Here is a 21,096-nt window from a genome sequence, read left to right on the forward strand (position 1 = left end):
ATGCCCTGCTCCTGCCGCCCCCGCCCCCCTGTGCTGGGCACTCACGGGGATGGGCATGGGGCCGCCCCCCGCTGCCTGCCTGCCTGCCGCCCTCCCTCCGCCGGCCTGTGCCAATGTGCTCTAATGTGCCAGTGTGCTCTAATGCTGTCAGGACACCAGGCGGGCTGTTCTCACTGGATGGAGCAGAGGGCTCGCGCGGGTGCAGTGATGTCATCAGAGCCTGTCGGCACAGTCCCGGAAAGGGAGGCTGGCCGGCGGCAGCAGTAGCCGTGTGCGGGCGGCTAGCCCGCTCCCGGTGGCCACGGGCAGCAGTGTGGGCTGCCCACCCCAAACCTCGACTCGCCCCAGGGCCTCCTCCTCCTCCACCACCACCACCACGACGCCCCTGGTGAGAAGGAGCACTAGGGAACATGTCGTCGTCATCCGTGCATGACAAGCGGCCTTTGCCAAAGCCTCTTCTGACTTCTGTACACTTGCTAGAGATACGGGAGGCGGCAGCCTCATCTTCTTCCTTTGCATTTGACAAGCGCTCACTTCAGCTGTATTTGCATCCCTGCTGCCTGTTTGCTCAGGGTAAGAGGCGCCAAACGGGCGGGGAGTAACTGCAAAGCTACCACATCCTGGTGCCCCGCCCTGGCAACCGGGATCTGATCATTACTGTCCCATTCTCTTACATGGCTGGCTTTTTACCCTGCCCCGAGAAGCCAGATCAAATATTTTTAAATACTGGTCAACTTTCAAGGATGGTTGCCAGCTCTTGAGAGAGGTTTTCTGTATCTTTAAGAGTCCTGCAGAAGATTTCACCAGGTGTGAGGTGGTGGTGGCTGTTTTCTATCAAAGTGTTGCTGTGATGGGAAAAGTCAGGCATGGTCAAATTTTCCCTTCTATGCAAGTTTCAAAGGTACAGCAGCAGCCCTCTCAACTTCTCCACTGTCACAACTGAGAACTCTCTGAAATAGGATATGCTCTAATTCCAGTATATTCTATACAGCTTTTAACACTGTTGAATAATAAGGGAAACTCTTTGTCAAAAGGGACAGTTGGCAACGTTTCTCTAATCTTTTGCTACAACTGCCAGATCAAAACCTCAGAAAGAAGGATCTGTTGGACATGTGGCATCTGAAGCAAGAGACATCATTAAGTTGTTCTTTAGAACCACGAGGTGCAAAAACAAAGGACATCTTTGAACATCTTGGGACTCTGGTATCCAGAATACAGGACAGCTGGCACCCTACCTACTACTCCCCATGTCCAACATGCCCTATGCATTGCTTGTGACTTTATTTTCAATTGAGCTCATTTAGCTCAGCTAAACCCCACTGTGTTTGATGTATCCTTGTGCCTCCTTTTATACTACAGCGAGAACAATGAGGCAACTGGGAACAAATATATCTAGATCAAAATTCAAAATCAAAAGTCTCAGCCCCAAGATCAAAAGTCTCAGCCCCAACAAGGAGTGCTTTTGGTGTCCTCCCCACTTAGCCCCGGTTAGTTTATCAGTGTTGCCAAGTTGTGTTGTTTGTGCAGAGCTGCAACTGCAAGCCCTGCTCTTCCCAGGCTTTCTTAGCAATGCCCATAGAAAGGGCCTAGAGAGTGACTGCTTTGCTATTGCTACCAGTGATCTCCTGCTCCAGTTCTGGGATCCCACTGAAGATGATAGGCTTTCTGTAGCTTCACTGAAGACAGTATACTCAACCAACAGTGAACTGTCAAGCTCCGCTTGGTGCCACCTTCCAGTAGGCACCTTAGGTAACCGCCTGGGTGACCACCCAACTCACCTACCCAGCCCTCTAGACAACCCATTGTGGGAGAAAAGAGCTAGCCAGTGTCTTTTAAAATGGTGACACCTGCTCTAAGCAATGTCTGCATCACTCTGTGTACATTTCATTTCAGATTGCTTCATTTCCTTTTGTTTTGCATTCTTTGAAGACAGTAGGGTTGCCAGCATTTATACAACAACCCCTGTTCGGTGCCTTTGGTAGCAGCTGATTGTGTGGACATTCACATGTGATACTGCCCTGAGAAATTTCAGCTGCTGGTTTCTGCATATCCAGCTACCTGCTCAGTTTTTTTCTGGTTAGTTGGCAACCTTATTTGGAAGTCATGTGCTTTCCCACTTTGTCTGGAGCAGCACACAATTGGCCAGCTTCTTTTAAAGAGCAAACAGCAGTATAATGGATCTTTCTATTAGTGTAATAGATATATAATAGATCTTTCTCCATCTATTATATATCACACTGTTGTCATTAAAAAGTCACTGGCAGGCAGGCAGAGCATTATGCAGCTGTTAAAAGATGCTTATGGTATATTTTCAAATTCAAAGCATACACAGGGAAACCCTCAGAACAATATATAGTGGAGGCTTGATGTTGATGGTAATGTGGGAAGGGTTAACAACTGGATGGACTTTGTTGACAAGCGGAATGGGGCTATAGCTTAGTGGTAGAGCATCTACTTGGCATGCAGATCGTCCCAGGATCAATCCTTGGCACCTCCAAGTTGGGGCAGACTGAGGGAATCTAATCTAATCAAAACCTAAAAATCATATAAACAGATTAAAATTACCATAAATAAAACTTTAGAACTTTAACACATCATAAACTAAAAGCCTGATATAATAGGTGTGTTTTCAAAAGTTTGAAAATATTGAGCTAGATGGACCAGTGGTCTGACTTAGTATAAGGTAAAGGCAGCTTCCTATGTTCCTATGTAAAATTGAGAATTGAAGGGGTGGTGGTGGTGGAATAATCACAATGAGAGTAAAAGGATAGGTTGTTGTAAATGTGATGGGAATGAATGTAGTTGTGACTGGTTTTGTAGCTTGGAGAAAACAATACAAATTCAGTAAAACCAAGACTGAACTTGCAATCTACTGGCTGTTGCAATATGTCCAACATGCTGAGGGGAAGACACTGAATGTTCTGATGGCTGAAAGGATTAGGTACATAGGATGCTGCTTTACACCATCAGACCATTGGCCATCTAGCTCAGTATTGTTCACACTGACTGGCAGTGGCACTCCAAGGATTCAGGCAGGATAGGAGCCTTTTCCAGCCAGTCCTACCTGGAGATGGCAGGAATTAGACCTAGGGCCTAAGTGAAACTCTGCTCAGTGCGTTTGCTTGAACTGAAACTAAAAGTAATAATAGTTTTGGTTTTGCTTTCACTTGAAGTCTGAGATGAAATTTTTAGAAATCACATTGGTTTTAATTTGCATAGCCAGTCAGGTGAAATCATAACCTTTATTTTTTAATACACGCACACACTTACACACTTCCTAGGGAAGGTTATCTGAAAAGAAAATAATTACAACTTTGAAACTGCTCCATTTACGTGATATTGTATTGGTATAAGGACATAAGAAGAGCTGTGCTGGATCAGGCCAAAGGCCTATCTAGTCATGCAACTTGTTTCACACAGTGGCCCACCAGATCACTTAAGTGGCCCACATAATCAACATACATTGATTATGTTGCATTGTTTCATAAGATTAATTAGTATGTTCAGAAACTGACATTTTTCTGTGGAAATGTATAGCAGTGGAAAATTTTCTACCCCACATCACAGCTTACAGAAATTATTACAAGTAAAATGTTAAAATAGAATGCCTTGTTACAATCAACTTTGCAGTAAGCAGCACACACAAAAGGGATTGCGAGTCCTGGCAGAATAAGAAAGTATCTTCCCCCCAACACACACACTAAAAACCAGCAAAGCAGAAGCTCTACAGATGTCATAAGGGACAGCATTTCAAAATGAATGATCAACCAAAAAGACCCTGCTACTTTCGGATAATAGCCATGTTGCCAGCCAAATTAAAACAAAAACAAAAAAAGCATTGGCCTGGCTATGTGTGCTGTTGTTTGTCGGTTTTAATTGGGAAGAGCATTTGCCAAAAAACAGAAAACAAACAAACAACAACACAGAACAGAAAAGCCTGTCTGTCTCCAGGCCTTCTTAAAACCTGTATTTCTGGGACCAGAGGTTCCCAGTCTTGGGTCCTCCCCAGACATGGTTGGCTTTAGTAATTGTGGCTGGGGATGATGGGGGATGTAGTCAAACAATATCTGCAGACCCAGTGGTGGGAACCCTTGTCTTGGGAAAATACATCGCTTCTGTACTGGACTCCACAGACAGGCCCAAAGTTTCAAAGTTCTCCCACAATCCTCTCCCTAACCAAGTATCTTTAAATATCTGTATCTATATCTTTCAAGAGATAGCAATCCTAAGTGAGTGCCTGATTTCTAACTCTTTTCTAAAAAGGAAGTTACCTATCTCAAATATTTTAATGTACAGAGAGGGTCATGTGGGAGAAGGTGTCCCTGAGGAACCCTGAAAACCAAATAATGGAATCAGGATGAGTTCTGTTTGGGAGTCAGAAGGGCAGTAATCATTTCCTCAAAGATACTATCCTGCATTTGGTACCAACAGCACAGCATTATTATTCTCTACAGTCTACACCTTCTTGCCTTCTTTAAGGAGAGCTGGTCTTGTGGTAGCAAGCATGACTTGTCCCCTTAGGTAAGCAGGGTCCATCCTGATTGCATATGAATGGGAGACTAGAAGTGTGAACACTGTAAGATATTCCCTTTAGGGGATATGGCCACTCTGGGAATAGCATTTAGGTTCCAAGTTCCCTCCCTGGCATCTCCAAGATAGGGCTGAGAGAGATTCCTGCCTTTAACCTTGGAGAAGCCGCTGCCAGTCTGTGTAGACAATACTGAGATGGACCAATGTTCTGACTCAATATATAGCAGCTTCCTATGTTCCTAATTGTCTTTTCCAGTTTCCTATCCGGAAGAGGAGAAAGGACTCTCCACATCATCCATCTGCTTCTTGATCCTCCTGTTTCTGTGGCTGCCATTTTGAAAAAGCACCAAGCTTCATGAAAAACTCAGTATAGTAAGTGAGATCTTAACCATACCATTTATTAAATGGCCTAGTGTTCTTCTTTCATGTCTTGTCCTAATGTCCGTCACTGTCACAGTTTTTGGTGGTATATTTATTTAGGCAGTTGAGCTAAAAATAATAATGACAATAAATACACTACCAGAAACTAATTTGGCTCTTTTAAAACTAGCTAGGTCACATAGGTGGCAACACTGTCAGATCCCCTAAGTGTGATCAGAGGTACAGTTCGGTAATTTTGGAGCCTGGACCTAAAGGCCTTTGGAGGGCCCCCTGCTGTAAGTTAAGCATCATTTTTTAACACATAGGTTCTTGAGGGCACAAACCACACTACCCAGGACAGACTAAAGAGGATTTGAGGTTCCCCAGGGGTGTGTGGAGGCCCTGGATTTCGGCTCCGAAGTCCAGGGGTAAGAGCGCCTCTGAGTGTGATAAACAGGCCCTGATTCTGATGATTACTGTTAACGTCTTTGGCCTTCCCTGTTAACAAATGGGGACTAACTCAAAATGTATGAGTTATGATTTATGGGGTGATTTTGCAAGATCAGAGTTGCTACTGTAGAATCCAAGGGAAAGAGTTGCTAACTGACCCCTGCTGAGCAAAGAGGCACCTTTTAAAGTGGTGATTCTCTTATATTTAGCAGGGGGAGATCAATTTCCCCTATCCAACCCCAGCACAGCATCCCTCCAGTGGCTGTTTCTGGTGTCCTGTTTCTTTTTAAATTGTGAGCCATTGAGGTTCACATTGTATTATTTATGTATGTATTGTTTATTTTGCTGTGTAAACCACTTTGAGAACTTTGGTTGAAGAGTGGTATATTTAAAAAATCATAGTAGTAGAGTTTTGGTATGCAAGGACAAGGTAATAGAGTAGAATCAGGAATATTAATAGTTTAATTAAATAGATATTATGTACAGAAAGCTAAGTGCAGACTGCTTTTCAGTGCTCTTGCTGCTGACTGTTGGTTAGCCCCGCCTCTGCTCCAGGACTGGAGGGAGGCCAGTGGCGGCCCGGGTTCTGCCACCACCGAGGCCCCCTAGCCCTGCCCCCTGCATGTGATGTCAGATGCAGGGAGCATTTAGCCACGCCCCACACATCTGACATCAGACAGGGGGCGTGTCGGGGCTGCGAGGTGAGGCGAACCCGGGTTCTTTGAATCCGTCCTCTCAATGGTGCCCCCCCTCCCCCGGCCCTGGACTGGAATACAAGTAACTAAAGCCCCATTCAAAAGCTGACCTGGATCAATGGGTTAACCAAAAATACCTCAGTCATCTGGTTTTCTTGTCTTCACCTGGCTATCGTTTTGATTCAGTCTGTGCTGGGGAAGTTATCATACATATAAACAGTTTCATGTATGAAAAATGAGCAATGACTGTTTATTTATTTCTACCTGTTGGAATAATGGTAACACTATATTTCCTTAGTAATGTGTGTGCCTGCTGGACTCTGCTAATGTGAGACTTGCTGTACTTCCAGAGGGAAGAGTTATATGCTTTATGTGAAAAGGGTGAGTGAGCTTCCTGGGGTTTGCTTGCAGGATGGAGATTTTCTAAACAATGTGAAATGGAGGAAGTCACATAAATGGAACTCATTAATACGTGCATTTTGATGCGTGACTAAATTGTGGTTTCGCTGAACTGTTAGCATAACGTTCACATGTACTTTGTGGTAATTTCTCGGTTGCCACACATCCTTGTAATATGTGGATTCTCTGAGCTTCAGCAGGGTAGTGGTCTATGTGCTGTCCAAAAGGTTGCCAGCTCCTTGCTTATCTCTACTTCTAAATGCTCTGAGGCTGCAGCTCCTGTGCATCCCTGCTCCTCCATTGCTTCTCTCTCACACACTCCTTCCTTCAGAGGCGTAACTATAGGGGGGCAGGGGGGCACGTGCCCCGGGTGCCATCTTTTCTGGTCACGTGGGGGGCGCCGCCATGACCAAATTTAAAAAAAAAAATTTAAAAAAAATTTTTTAATACAAATGTTTCCTGCTCAGTGCAGCAGCTCTGCAGCAGTCAAAGGAGCGCGTCAGTGCCCCCTTCCCCACGAGCGGTCCCTTCCGTGCCGCCTGTGCCCCCCCCCCATTGCTTTGCTGGCGCCTGGCGGCCAGTCAGTGGCCTGGCTTGGCGGCGGCGGCGGGCGCTTGTGAGGAAAAACCTAAGTATAATGTAGTATGTTGGGGGGGCGACGGGGGGGCACGGTGGGGGGGCACCATTTCAGTGCTTGCCCCAGGCGCCGTTTTCCCTAGTTACGCCTCTGCCTTCCTTGCCTATTACGAGGTAAAATTATGGTCCTTGCGGGCTACAGTAGGCAAGGGAAATTGTGGACAGAAGCATTTACAGGACTGGCTGCCTGGGCATGTGCTCCAGATTATTTCTTTAGTGCCTGGTCCTCTGTGCTTCTTGATGTTGGATGGATGCATTGGCGATTAATGATTTCAAAACCTGAAAGAGAGCATTGAATATAAAGCATGAAGAGTTTTAAATTGTCAGATTGGGGTGGGGTGGGGAGAGTGTGGGCCTGAGCCAGGCCCTCGGGGATCGAGTCCCAGATCTTTTAAAGTACCTAACAATGCTACTGCCTGTGGAGGAATAAAATGAAGGATCAGAAGCTGCATTATGCCTTGGGGCATTTAAGAGGTATAGATATTGTTTCCAGGTGAGGATCTGGCAACTCTGCTGTTCAGTGTTCACATGTTAGTAGATGCCACAGAGTAAATATATTATGGACATGAACTGTGTCAAGTGAACCATGTGTAAACAGTAGATAAACATAATTTTATAAGGAGAGTCCAAAGTTCCACTGTTTGAATATTGCACATTGCATCTTTGAAGCACAAATACCAGGTTTATGAAAAGACAACATGAAGCATATGTAGGGATTGTTGACAGACCATTAAAAAAAAAAAAAATCCTGGCCTGTTCCTATGCCCTGAACAACAGCTTGATAGGCAGTAACTAGATGAAACTCTTCACAGCATGGATATAAATATTGTCACCTATTAATATCTGCAGTGCATACCAAACCGCTCTTAATGGCATAGGTGCAGGGTTTGACTGAAAAGCTGGCAACTCTAGCAGAGCTGAGGCACAGCCAGAATGCACCTTCCTCACCTTGGAAGTAAAATGCTGCAGATAATCTTCTGCTGTGATCATGCAGAAAGATCCTAGTGATTCAGAAGTGGGATTGTCAGCATTATCCTTGCAGCTTTTTCCACTGCCCCATGCTGAGGGGAAAAAAGTGTATTTTGTTTTCTTTGTTTGTCACACAGCTGTTTAAAAGCACAGGAGCCCTTCCAGAAAAAAAGATTTGACAACCCTATTTAGGAACTCTCATAAAGTTAAGAAATTCACAATGAAGCCTTATCATCATTGAAACATGCGTACATATATTTAGCCTTTGCCAATTGGTGCATTTGAAACTATTTGTTATGTACATGTGTTTGAAAATATAAGTTTCTGGGGAAAGTGAGCCTTTTGAAAACGTAGATATGTCCATGTGGCAATGCGTTATCATATACATACCATCTGGTTGATTTCTAAGGTTTAATCTTTTCTGCAGGACATCTTATTTATTTGCAAGTGAATTATGCCTGAAATGAAATACATTGGAATTATAGTACTGAAAATTAAAAGTAGTATGAATGAACCATATTTTTCCAATTTCCATGGTTGAAAAGTTAAAATGTTCATGCAGCTAAATAAGCACTGTACTATTTAAATAGCTGGAGTTCAAGGAGAACAATCTAAAATTATTTGGCTAGTAGGGAATGCTATTTTAGAAAAAGCTATCAGAAATGCATAGAATTCACGTACAGCTCATCAATTCTATGTATGTTTGCTCAGAAGTAAGTCCACTGCATTCAATGGGATTTAATTCTAAGTGAGTATGTACAGGACTGAAATCAGAATCAGAAGATCTGGTTATCAGAGTTTGTATGGTCTCAGGTGCATGTTTCCTTAAAAGTCATATTCATTTGATTGTGTCCCTATTGTACAGGGGTTGCACTCTCATTTTTACCACAGCAGTGGTCTTACGTCGGCCTTGTCCTATGCAGAGCACATCACTGAGTTGAACTCTCACCCTCTTTGGTTGTTTTCTTTTATATGTGGGTGGTAAGCAAACGAATATCACCCTGCCCATTTCCCAAAATAGCTAGCTCCCAAGTAATTTTTATTCAGACCAAAGCTGGCTGCATTGGTCCTCCCTTCCCAGATGCAAATCTCTTCTCCAGTTACTGCCTGAGGTAGCAGGGACTGATCTTGAAGATAATGTTGTTGCTGGGGTCCAGGCTGTACTCTGCCTCTGCAAACTCTCTCCAACAACTTCCTATAATCCCAGAGAAAGTGGGAGGCAAGGTGCCTAATGCGCCTGTATCCAAGCTTTCCAAAAGAGGTTGCTGCTAGATTCCCTCCCTGGAAGGGCAGAGTTTTCTTTTAGCAGCCCTGACTTTACCCTTTGTGTGCTAATCTAATTTTCCACTCATATACAAGGGACTGGTGACCCTTCTTTGAACCTCACCCAACCCAACCTTCCCTCCCTCCAATTTCTCTCTTTCTCTGGCATCTCCTAGCAGCAGGGCCTACATTTAGGTGAGAAGGGAGAAAACATGCCCATCCTTCTATTTCTTACCCTCACCACCACATGCAATGTCCTGCTTCTGGACAAGAGGCCACAAGGACAAAGGATTCTGGGCAATATTATCACTTCCTATCCAATCTATGCCTCGCTGAAATAGCCAAGCAAGAAGGTTCAGCCCAAAGGACTCCTATTTGGGGGCAGGGATTCATGAAGGAGGTGACAGGCATTGAGAAGGGGTTTGGTGAAAGTAGTCTCTGAAGCAGGTTAGAATCCCAGCAATTCCACAGAGTTTTTCTGGGATTTGAGACAAATAGTTGAGTCTTGGCTTTGGTTTCCTTCTGTGAAGTAAGCCTGGCACTGAGTGGGAGTTCAAAGGCAGGCACTAAATACTCTAAGAAGAAGTGGTTGCATTAAGGAGGGTGACATATCAGATAGAGCACAAACTGTGCAGCGATGTTGGAGGTGTCCTGTGCAAGCAGTGCTGTCTTTCAAAATATGGTTCCTACAGGTGCTGCTTGTAGCCCCCAGCAAAGTCCCCCCCCCCAAGTCTGGCTGCTGTGTAACCCAAGCACGGGTTGCCAGCCTCTAACTTCAGGTGATCCGATTGCAGCCACCACTGGAGAAAGGCATGTGGTGGCCAAATCGCTAGGCCATTTGTGCCCGTTTCCCAAGGTAAGATGCTTACTGGTTCCTGAGGGCCACCCATCCACTGCATACATAAGTCACAGGTGTGTAGTGCTTGGCATGTTCAAGCCCTGGCACATGCACAGTGCATGGAAATGTGAATGCCATGCACAAGTCACCCATTCCCAAAGCACATGCATGTCATGCATGTGTTGACCATGCCCGTGTTCGCAGACAGGCTGGACCTGCCTAACGCGAGCCGAACGAACAAAACGTTCACGTCAGGTCTTGTGCGTGGGGCTCGACGCGAGGCAAGCACAGCAATTGCCCAGGGACAAGCCACTGGGGCTGTGGGAGGGGGCCCACTCCTGCCAGGTCCTTCAGCCCCCCTGGGCACCCCTGCTGCCATGCTGGGCTCCAGTGAGCCAGAGTATCACCTGGAAGGTGGCTGCTTGGCATCTGTAGAAGGAAGGGGAAAAGCAAGTAAAAAGGGGGGAAGAAGAAGGGAAGAGGGCATGATGAAATCAAAGAGAAACAAAATATAGACTGGTGCCAAAGAAAAGCAGAGCCCCTGCTGTGGCAGGCAAGCTGAGTTTAGAACTCCTGGATCCAGTACAGGATAGGGCTCCTGTACTTTGACTAAGCATCACTGTGAGAACACTGTTAGAGCAGTGCAGGAAGGGCAGAATGTGACTTGAGACCTTGAAAACCCAGGTTCCATTCCCCACAAACCATAAATCCCACTGGGCAGTCTTCACATGCTAGAAAGTTGCTACAAGCAGTTAAAAAGTGCTGGCAGGGGGAGAATGTTGGTAAGTGTCGCTTCTCCCACCAGAGCAGAACCTTGATGGAAGAGCTAACATCTGCTTCAGTCTTCTCTCTGCCGTGCCGAAGGCAGGAAGGACTGGCTCAGTCGGGCAACCCCAGCCTGCCCAGCAGCTCCCCTTTGTTGCCCTCCCCTACTCCCCGCCCCTGCCTGGATGGCCCTGGGTCAGAGCAGAAGCCCTGGGCATGTGGGGTGTCCAAGCAGCCCCCAGTGAGCTCCTCCCAGCAGCACCCATCCCATCCCCCCCAAAGCGGTGCTGAGCCGTAGCAGCCTGGGAACGCTCTCACCTGGCTCCAGTGACACGTTGGCAGCTCCAGGTGAGCGACTCACCTTCCCGGCCGAGCGAGTGGAAAATGAGGGTGATGCTGGCCCTGCGGTGGCTTTTATAGGCCTGATAAAAATAGCTCTGGCTTGGCAGGCAGCGAGGGGGGCCAGCTCGGGCGTTGGGGGCTGCACGGACGAGCCGGAGGGCTGGGTTGTCACCAAGAGTGCCGCCGTCTCCCCTGCACACCTGTCATGGGCTCTGCATTTACTCAGGGCAAATATTGACACAGCAGGGCAGGCAGGAAGGCAAGGCGGGCACGCGGGGGGCGGGGGCGCGGGGAGAGAGGAGGGGGCGCCACCGGGACGGAGCCCCCCAGATGAGCGCCAGAGCCTTCGCTAATGGGGTTGATTAGCGCCAGCAGCCGCCCGGGCAACTCGCTCCTCAGCGCGCGGAGGGGGAGGGCAGGCAGGAGATGCTCATTAAAGCTCCCCTGGAACAACACCAGCTGTCGCTTTCCGCCCACCTGCCTCTCTCACTTGGCTGCCCCAGGGCGGGCAGAGTGCAGAGGGAGCCGAGGCCAGGGCAGGTGCGCGGCAGGCAGCGTGGAAGGGAGCACGCGGGGAGGAGGGAGGGGCACGGTGGTCACGGCCAAGGCAGGGCAGGAGCAGGAGGCGGCCCGCTGCTGCCTGCGGGTGCGAGCGAGGGGACTGGCAGGTGCCAAGAAGCACCCGGCTTGCCGGGCTCCTTGTCCGGGAAAGAAGAGGAGAGAGTCCAGGCAGAGTCCTCGACGCTGCTGGCTGGCCCCGCAAATAGAGCAAGAGCAAAGCTGCGGCCTGCAGGCTTGGACGGCCCCTTTCGGGCCCGGAAGAGGTTGAGCCGCGCCAGGCACGCCTAAGGAGGAACCGCAGCAGCACCCTCCTTGCCCGGCACCACTGAGAAGGGCCTGAGGGGTTAGGGAAAGTCACAAACTGCACACGTGACTCAGCAAGGTGACGCACCCAGCAGCACACCTCTCTATGGGAAAGGACTGTATGCCAATCTGCTGGAGGCCTCTGCTGGAAAGCTGGACCCCCGCCCCCGTCTTTGCATCCATCATTTACCCAGTCCTCTTAATGCATACAGTGGTTACTACTATATGCATACTTGTTTGCTCACCAGACAACTCCACAGTGACACACTATTGTTACAGATGGAGAACTGAGGATGAGAGACAGGCCGGCTTGCTCCAGGTCTGCCCAGTGAATCCGTGTCTCTGAAGTGGGGCTTGAGCCTCGTTGGCATGATGAGTCGTTTCCCCTCAGGCTTCTGCCTTTGGCCTCCTCTAAACCCAAGTACCTGGGGTGTAAGGTAGTCCAGGAGCCACTCACTCAATGGCTCTTCTTGCCAAGCTGCTATTCCACAGGCCAGCAAGGCTGTTAGCAGAGCTGCCATCAAAGACAGTGACACTAAAAAAACCAGGAAAGCTCAACTGTCTCTATAGACACCAAAAAGGCAGTGAGGAGGAGAATTCCATTAACTGTTTGAACCTGGCACTGGGAAAAGGGACTTTACGTTACCCAAACCATAGAACTGCTGCCCCAAACAGCTGCCTCATGTTGAGTTCTCTCTCTCCTATAGTAACAAAACATGTGGTTTGATGTTGTCATGTTGTACATTCCCTGGCCCTCCTCCCCACAGTCCACATCACTGACTGCATGGAAAGGAGGGAGAGGAAAAAACACTCACATTTTTGTGCAATGTTACATTGTTTTGTTATGTATAAAGCATTATAATGTGCATGATGCTTTATATTCTTTATCTTATTTGACTTCATGGCAAACCTAAGAGGTAATACCACTATGACATATTTCAAAAGCATTCTCATTTTTTAAGCCTACTTTCCAGAAGGCTTATGAGATCACCCGGCATTCTGTGTGTGTGTCCATGTGTCCCCCCACCCATCAACTTTGCAGCGCCTGGACCAATATGAACCAAATTGGGTACAGTTGTAGGGACACCTCAACAGCATAGTTTGTGATGTTGTCATCCACCCCAGTCCAAGATGGCGGATGTGTAAACTTTTGAGGCACAAGTGGGCTAACTTGTGAACCACCTAATTGATTTGAATCAAATTGGCTACAGCTGTAGGGACTCATAGGGATGCCCAAATAGTGTGGTGTGTGATGATGTCATCCACTCCAATTCAAGATGATGGCCACATGAACATCTGAGGAGCCAGCGGGCTAATTTGTGGACTGCCTAACCAATTTAAACCAAACTAGGTACCGTTGCAGTGAGTGACACACTGGGACACCTCAATGGCATAGTTTGTGATGATGTCACCCACCCCAATCCAAGATGGCAGATGCATAAACTCTTGAGGTGCAAGTGCTCTAACATGAGGACTGTCTGATTTGAACCAAATTTGGAACAGCTGTAGTGAGTGACGCACAGGGACACTTCACTGGTGCAAATTGTAATCATGACATCCACCCTGATCCAAGATGGTGGACACATGAACATTTGAGATGCAAGAGATCTAACGTGGGCCTCGATTTGCACCAAATTTAGTCCAGATGTAGAGATAGTGAAAGGAAAGTAGGCTGATTAGTTCTTACTAGAACAACTTGTTATCTCACTGAAATGGCATTTTAGGTTTACATTTGTTTCTTTTCTGAAATAGGTTCATGCTTGTAATTGTGATGGTGAACTCAACTTGTGTAGTGATGTCAACAGAATTTGTGAGCTCTGCACTCAAAAAGTGCTTTTTATTTCTAAATACATTTTGGATAATATAAGTTGAACTGTAAATTCAATATAAGACACCAATATAAAAGGGCCATATATTACAAATCCTCAGTTTTCCTATGATAGACTAAATGTGAAGATGTGTACTGCAACCATCAGGAGCAAGACATAACATCCAAATGGCCTCTAAAGCTGGTTTAGATGCCTTAATCTTCCCCCACCCCGTGTTTTTATGTTCCATGATGTATGGAGTTAAACACATAGCCACAAAAGGCTGTTTCTTGAAGCAGCTCAAATATTTTCCTGCATGATGTTCTGTCTTGTCTTACTGATTCTCCTCCTTTCTGAAACAAGGAAGCCCTAGAATGGTAATCTGTTCTGGGCAGCCAGAACTAGACCCAGATGTGTCAGTAGTAGCCCAAGGGAGAGCAGCAAGATAGCACTCTGAGTGAAGAGCAGCTTCCCATCAGGTGATTCCCTTGTTGCTTTTGTTTCTGCTTTCTTTCTTTTTTCTCAGTCAGACAATTGAGAGATTCAGCAGTTGTTAAATGTTTAACAGGTCTCAGGATCACACCTGTCCAAAGAAGCCCCCCTCCCCCCCACACACACACCATGGCTGTCAGGTGGAAAGCATGCAACAGTCGCTCTCCTCCAATACCTGCAGGCAGGGAAGAGGGGGTAATTTCATGTGGGTTCCCTAGTAAAATTCCCTCCCAGATACCTTGGAACGCACAAGGAAAACCCTATGTAAAAATGCAATAAATTGAGTCATGTCTTATGTAGTCAATAGTACTGTAACTGTGCTGGTCTCGGGGGTGGGGTGGGGGATGAAATGATATAGTTTACTGACCTAATTTCCCAATAAAATCCTAAATATGTTATCCCCAATAGGTACTCATTAGCAATAGTGTTTAGGTACTCATTAGCAAAAGTGATAAGTACTCATTAGAAATAGTGATTGCCTGTCAGAGTTTTCAGGTTGATTTTACTTTCAACTGCTCAGCCTTACATTACCCCCTTGGCCTGCTTCTTAAACTTAGGGAGCTGAAAAGGTGGTCTGGAGTTTCAGTAGTGAAAGAAAAAATTTGGTTTTGCATAACAAATATGCATCTCTAGTTGTTTGCAGTTTGCTTAGGGCTTTATAGGTTATAACCAGTACTTTGTACTTTGCTCAGAAACTTATTGGTAGCCAGTGTCATCATTTTAATATAGGAGTAATATGGTCTCTTTGACATGACCCAGAGACCAGTCTTGCTGCTGCATTCTGAACCAACTGTAGTTTCTGGACTACATACAAAGGCAACCCCACCATAGAGCACATCGCAGTAGTCTGGTCTGGAGGTTACTAGCATATGTATTACTTTCTGAGGTCATTTATCTCAAGAAACTGATGCAGCTGGCATATCAGCTGAAGCTGATAGAAAGGACCTCTGGCCACTGCCTCAACCTGAGACACGAGGGAGAGGCTTGGATCCAGAAGCATTCCCAGATTGTGTACCTGTTCTTTCTTGGGAAGTGTGACCCCCTTCCAGAACCAGCAGATTGTCTCCTAAATTCTAATCCCACACAATAAGTAACTCTGTCTTACCTGGATTCAGTCTCAGTTAATATAATCCCTCATCCAGGCCATCACCAAGTCCAGGCAGGCATTTAGGGAGGCTATGTCTTCTGATGATGCTGACATGGAGAAATAGATTTGGGTGTCATCAACATACTGATAACACCCTGCACCAAATCTCCTGATGATCTCTCTCAGTGGTTTCATGAAGATGTTAAAGAGCATTGAAGACAATATGGAGCCCTGAGGGATGCCATATAAAAGTTCAGATTTTGAAGAGCAACAGTCTCCAAGGAATGCCTTCTGGAATCTGTCCGATAGGAGCAGAACTACTGCAAAGCAGTCCCTCGCACCTCCAACCCCTTCAGATGCTTCAGAAGGATACTATGGGCGATAGTATCAAAAGCCGCTGAGAGATCCAAAAGGACCAACAGAGTCATACTCCCTCTGTCAATTCTCCACTGGAGATCATCCATCCGGCCAAACAAGGCAGTCTCCACCCATTGCCCATCCGAAAGCCAGTTTGAAATGGGTTTAGATGATCAGTTTCCTCCAAGATTGCCTGGAGCTGGGAGGCTACCAGCTGGACTGGACCAAACCGGGTGAGGGGGGGGGGGGGGAGGTTCAAGAGGATGCCAGACCGAACTGGCCCAGTCCAGCTCCAGTGCAGACTTGAACCAAACCAGCCGGTTCTGTGCACAACCCTAATTCCTGATACTGGTCTATTATTGTATATCTGCAATGTAACTAAACTAAGAAACACTAGACTTCACCCATCCATCCAGCGTGTTGCAAAAGACTCTGTAAACTTTTTAAAGGTGCTTTTGTATTTTCCTACATCTCTATTCCATGCAACTGGGGTACTTTTTGAAGTATTCCTCTAACCACTGAGTGATCTTATCTGTAACTAGAAGCTGAGAGAGTCTCAAACAGAAGCAGCCTGTAGCATTTAAATAAGGGTTTTCTTTTCTTTTTGTTCTTTGCATTTTAAAAGCCTCTCTGAGTGGATTTATTACTCAGGAAATGGGGGGCTGAAAATGTTTTCTCTGGTGCAACGCACCTCAGACATTCAGCAATCTACCACTTTTCTCACTATGTGTAGGCTTGCATGTGGGAGGATTTTTGAGTATTTTTCCCATAGCAAAAGGAGGAAAGTTTCTCTGGCATTTCCACCCCAAGCCCAGGAAGAGTCAAACTCTGAGATAAAGAGGGGTGGTGGTGGCAGCCATTTTTGAAACTACCAGAATTGCAGGAACGTTTAGGGGAAAGCCTTGCTAGGGAAGTGCAGAGGGGATGATTCAGCATTTTTCTTCCCCTTATGTGCGCTTGCTCTAAGACAAAGGCTATAATCCACTACAGCATGTCAGCAAAGAGAACAGGCAGTAGTCCACACTGTTCCAAGCAGCTTGTCCACATAATTAGAACTCAAAAACAGAAACAGATCCAGCCTAACCACATAGGAGGAATTGCTGGACACCTCCACATTAGATACTTGCAATAATTGCTAGGTCTGAGTCCAAGTTGGCCAGGATGAGAGATTTTATCCACAAAGAACTCATTTAAAACATCACAGAGGGTAATTGATGGTTCCAAATTCTGATTCGAGTGGAGAAGCATGTACTAGCCCCTTCAATTCCACTGGACATGAGCTAGTGTATGCAAGACAGGCAGAAAGGAATTGCTTCTTTGCCACATGTATTGCCTGAGCATAAATCTTCAAATGCACTCTATGTTGTAATCTGTCAGATTTGAGTTAAATAGATTATGTGGTGATATATCCAGAGTTTGTGACTTTATCAGACAACCCGTGAGCAAAGCAAATTAAGTGAGTTAGAATGGAATTAAGATGACAAAAACCCATTTATTAATCTAGTTAACAACAGTGATCAGCTAAATTCTCATAAGATACTCTTAAATTGTATCTTGCAATTCCAATCTGTTTTAAAAACACTGTCCCTCAGCCTGTCATAGTGACTTGTTAAACTTCTTGTTGAGCAAGAATCCACAATGCCACCATTTTGAAATTCATGAGCAAAGATGGCATTCATTACACCTAACACACCAATACTGCCATTATGAAAATGGAAGTTACCGTCTTGGATGGCCATACTACACATGCAGAATAATATCCAGGAAGGAAAAGTGAGATCAGTGTGTGTGTGCATTTCCATTGTCAGACTAAAATTGAGATTACCAGCAAAATTCAGAAGCTCCTTGTTTTTCTATCACTCACCCTGCCCCTTTCCATTCCTTGATAAAAGCAAGACCACAAATTGCCATAAATTATTATTGTATCTCAGTACTGATAACTTTGGGTGTTATTTAATTTAATTTATTTATTAGACCGCCCCATCCAAAAGCTCTGGGCAGTGAATGACAAGTTTAAAAAGACATAAAACAAACACTATCTAAAACACACTACTTAAAAAAATATAAAACAATTCAAAACCATTTAAAACCAATTAAAGTACCCCTAAACAATTTAAAAACCTTGGAAGGCCAGGCCAAACAAAGGCCAACAGCAAGCCTAAACTGCAGATATCTGCCAGGAGTGCATTCCATAGGCCAGGAGCAGCTACAGAGAAAGCCTTGTTCAGAGTCACCATCAGACACACTGGTGGTAACTGGAGATGGACCTGTCTAGATGACCTCAACATGTGATGGGGATCATACAGAAGAAGGTGCTCTCTAAGTAGCCCGTATTCAAGTCCCAAGCCATTCAGGACTTTAAAGGTAATAACCTGCACATTGGTTATTGCCTGGAAACATATCGGTAGCCAGTGCAACTGTTTTTAAAACAGGCATAATATGGTCTCTCTGGGTTACCCCAGAAACCAGTCTGGCTGCCGCATTTTGAACTAACTGAAGTTTCCAAACTATGTACAAAGGCAGCCCCACATAGAGCGCATTAAAATAATCAAGCTTGGAGGTTACCAGTTGATGCATCACTGTTTTGAGATTATTCTCATCAAGGAATGGACACAGCTGTCGAATCAGCCAAAGTTGATGGGAAGCACTCTTGGCCATAGCCTCCACCTGAGATACCAGGGTGAGCACTCTGGATCCAAGAGCACTCCCAAGCTGCGTACCTGTTCCTTCTGGGGGAGTGTAACCCCATCCAGCACAGGAAGATCTAACTCATCCCTCAAATTCCAATCCCCCACAATGAGCACCTCTGTCTTGCTTGGATTCAGTTTCAATTTGTTATCCCTCATCCAGCTCATTACTACCCATAGGCAGGCATTTAGTGAGTGAATGCCTTTTCCTGATGATGATAAGGAGAAATAGATTTGGGTGTCATTAGCATACTAATAAAATCCTGCTCCAAATCTCATTATGACCTCACCCAGCGGTTTCATGTAAATGTTAAAAAGCATTGGTGACAGAATGGAGCCCTGAGGGACTCCATATAATAGCTTCTGCTTCGAAGAGCAACCATCACCAAGCTCCATCATCTGGGATCTGCCTGAGGGATAGGAGCAGAACCATTGCAAAGTGGTGCCTCCTATCCCCAACTCTCCCAGGCGATCCAGAAGGATACCATGGCCGATGGTATTGAATGCTGCCGAAAGATACAAAAGAACCAACAGAGTCACACTCCCTCTATTGATTCCCTGCTAAAGGTCATCCAACAGGCTGGCCAAGGCAGACTCAACCCCATAGCCAGCTCTTAAGCCAGTTTGAAATGGGTCTAGATGATCAGTTTCCTCCAAAACTGCCTGAAGCTGGTTAGCCATCACTCTCTCAATCAGCTTGCCCAACCATGGGAGATTGGTAGTCTATAACTATCCATCACTGAGGGATCTAGGAAAAGTTTTTTAAGAAGTGGTCTAATTGCTTCCTTCAAAGAAGGAGGCATCCTACCCTCCCTCAGCGATGAGTTAATGCAGCCCTGGATTAACCATAAGGCAAAACAAGCATGTCCTTAGGGCATCAAGGGAAGGGGGGCACCACAGAGTTCCCCCCCTAACTATCATTCTCTTAACTCTTTCACTGAACATAAGAACAACCCTGCTGGATAAGGCCCAAGGCCCAACTAGTCCAGCATCCTGTTTCACACAGTGGCCCACCAGATGCCACTGGAAGCCTACAGGCAGGAGTTGAGGGCATGCCCTCTCAGCAGGTTGTTACTCCCCTGCGACTGGTATTGCCTTTGAGGCTGGAGGTGGCCTTTAGCCCTCCAACTAGTAGCCAATGATAGACCTCTCCTCCATAAAGTTATCCAAACCCCTCTTAAGGCCATCCAGGTCGTTGGCTGTCACCACATCTTGTGACAGAGAATTCTACAAGTTGATTATGTGTTGTATGAAAAAAGTACCTCCGTTTGCTGGTCTTAAATTTCCTGGCAATCAATTTCATGGGACGACCCCTGGTTCTAGTGTTATGTGAGACAGAGAAGAATTTCTCTCTATCCACTTTGTCCACTCCATGCATGATCTTATACACTTCTATCATGTCTCCCCGCAGTCATCTTTTTAAAAAAAACTAAATAGCCCCAGGTGTTGTAGCCTTGCCTTATAAGAAAGGTGCTCTAGGCCCCTGATCATCTTGGTTGCCCTCTTCTGCACCTTTTCCAGTTCTACAATGTCCTTCTTTAGATGTGGTGACCAGAACTGTATGCAGTACTCCAGGTGTGGTCTCACCATAGTTTTGTATAAGGGCATTATAATATGAGCCGTTTTATTTTCAATCTCCTTCCTAATGATCCCTAGCATGGAATTGGCCTTTTTCACAACTGCCGCACATCGAGTAGACACTTTCAACGAGCTCTCCACCATGACCCCAAGATCCCTCTCCTGGTCAGTCACCAACAGCTGAGATTCCATCAGCATATAATTGAAGTTGGGTTATTTTGTCCCAAAGTGTATCACTTTACATTTGCCAACATTGAACTGCATTTGCCATTTTGCCGCCCACTCACCTAGTTTGGAGAGAGCCTTTTGGAGCTCCTCACAATCCGTTTTGGATTTCACTACCCAAAAGAGTTTGGTATCATCTGCAAATTTGGCCACCTCACTGCTTACCCCTACTTCTAGATCATAGGAACAGAGGAAACTGCCATATACTGAGTCAGACCATTGGTCTATCTAGCTCAGTATTGTCTTCACAGACTGGCAGCGGCTTCTCCAAGGTTGCAGGCAGGAATCTCTCTCAGCCCTATCTTGGAGAAGCCAGGGAGGGAACTTGAAACCTTCTGCTCTTCCCAGAGCGGCTCCAACCCCTGAGGGGAATATCTTGCAGTGCTCACACATCAAGTCTCCCATTCATATGCAACCAAGGCAGACCCTGCTTAGCTATGGGGACAAGTCATGCTTGCTACCACAAGACCAGCTCTTCTCTCCTCATTTATGAATAAATTAAAAAGCACCGGTCCCAGTACAGATCCCTGGGGAACCCCACTTCTTACTTCCCTCCATTGTGAAAACTCTCCATTTATACCTACCCTCTGTTTCCTGTCTTTTAACCAGTTAGCAGTCCACACATGGACTTGTCCCCTTATCCCATGACCACTAAGTTTCCTCAGGAGTCTTTGATGAGGAACGTTGTCAAAAGCTTTTTGGAAGTCCAGGTATACTATGTCAACTGGATCACCTTGATCCACACACTTGT

General features: G+C 46.0%; 1 long non-coding RNA gene across 1 annotated transcript in view; it reads left to right on the plus strand.

Annotated features, from left to right (window-relative positions):
- The first annotated feature begins 247 nt into the window (after positions 1-247).
- The window catches only part of LOC128329969 (uncharacterized), a 35,819-nt gene continuing 14,970 nt past the window's right edge, over positions 248-21,096 (plus strand). The window contains exons 1-2 of the long non-coding RNA XR_008309889.1: positions 248-573; positions 4,787-4,902. This is a non-coding gene — a long non-coding RNA (uncharacterized LOC128329969). The remainder of the gene's footprint in view (positions 574-4,786; positions 4,903-21,096) is intronic.

This window comes from Hemicordylus capensis, chromosome 1, assembly GCF_027244095.1.
Source record: "Hemicordylus capensis ecotype Gifberg chromosome 1, rHemCap1.1.pri, whole genome shotgun sequence".
In the NCBI taxonomy this organism is placed as follows: Eukaryota; Metazoa; Chordata; class Lepidosauria; order Squamata; family Cordylidae; genus Hemicordylus; species Hemicordylus capensis.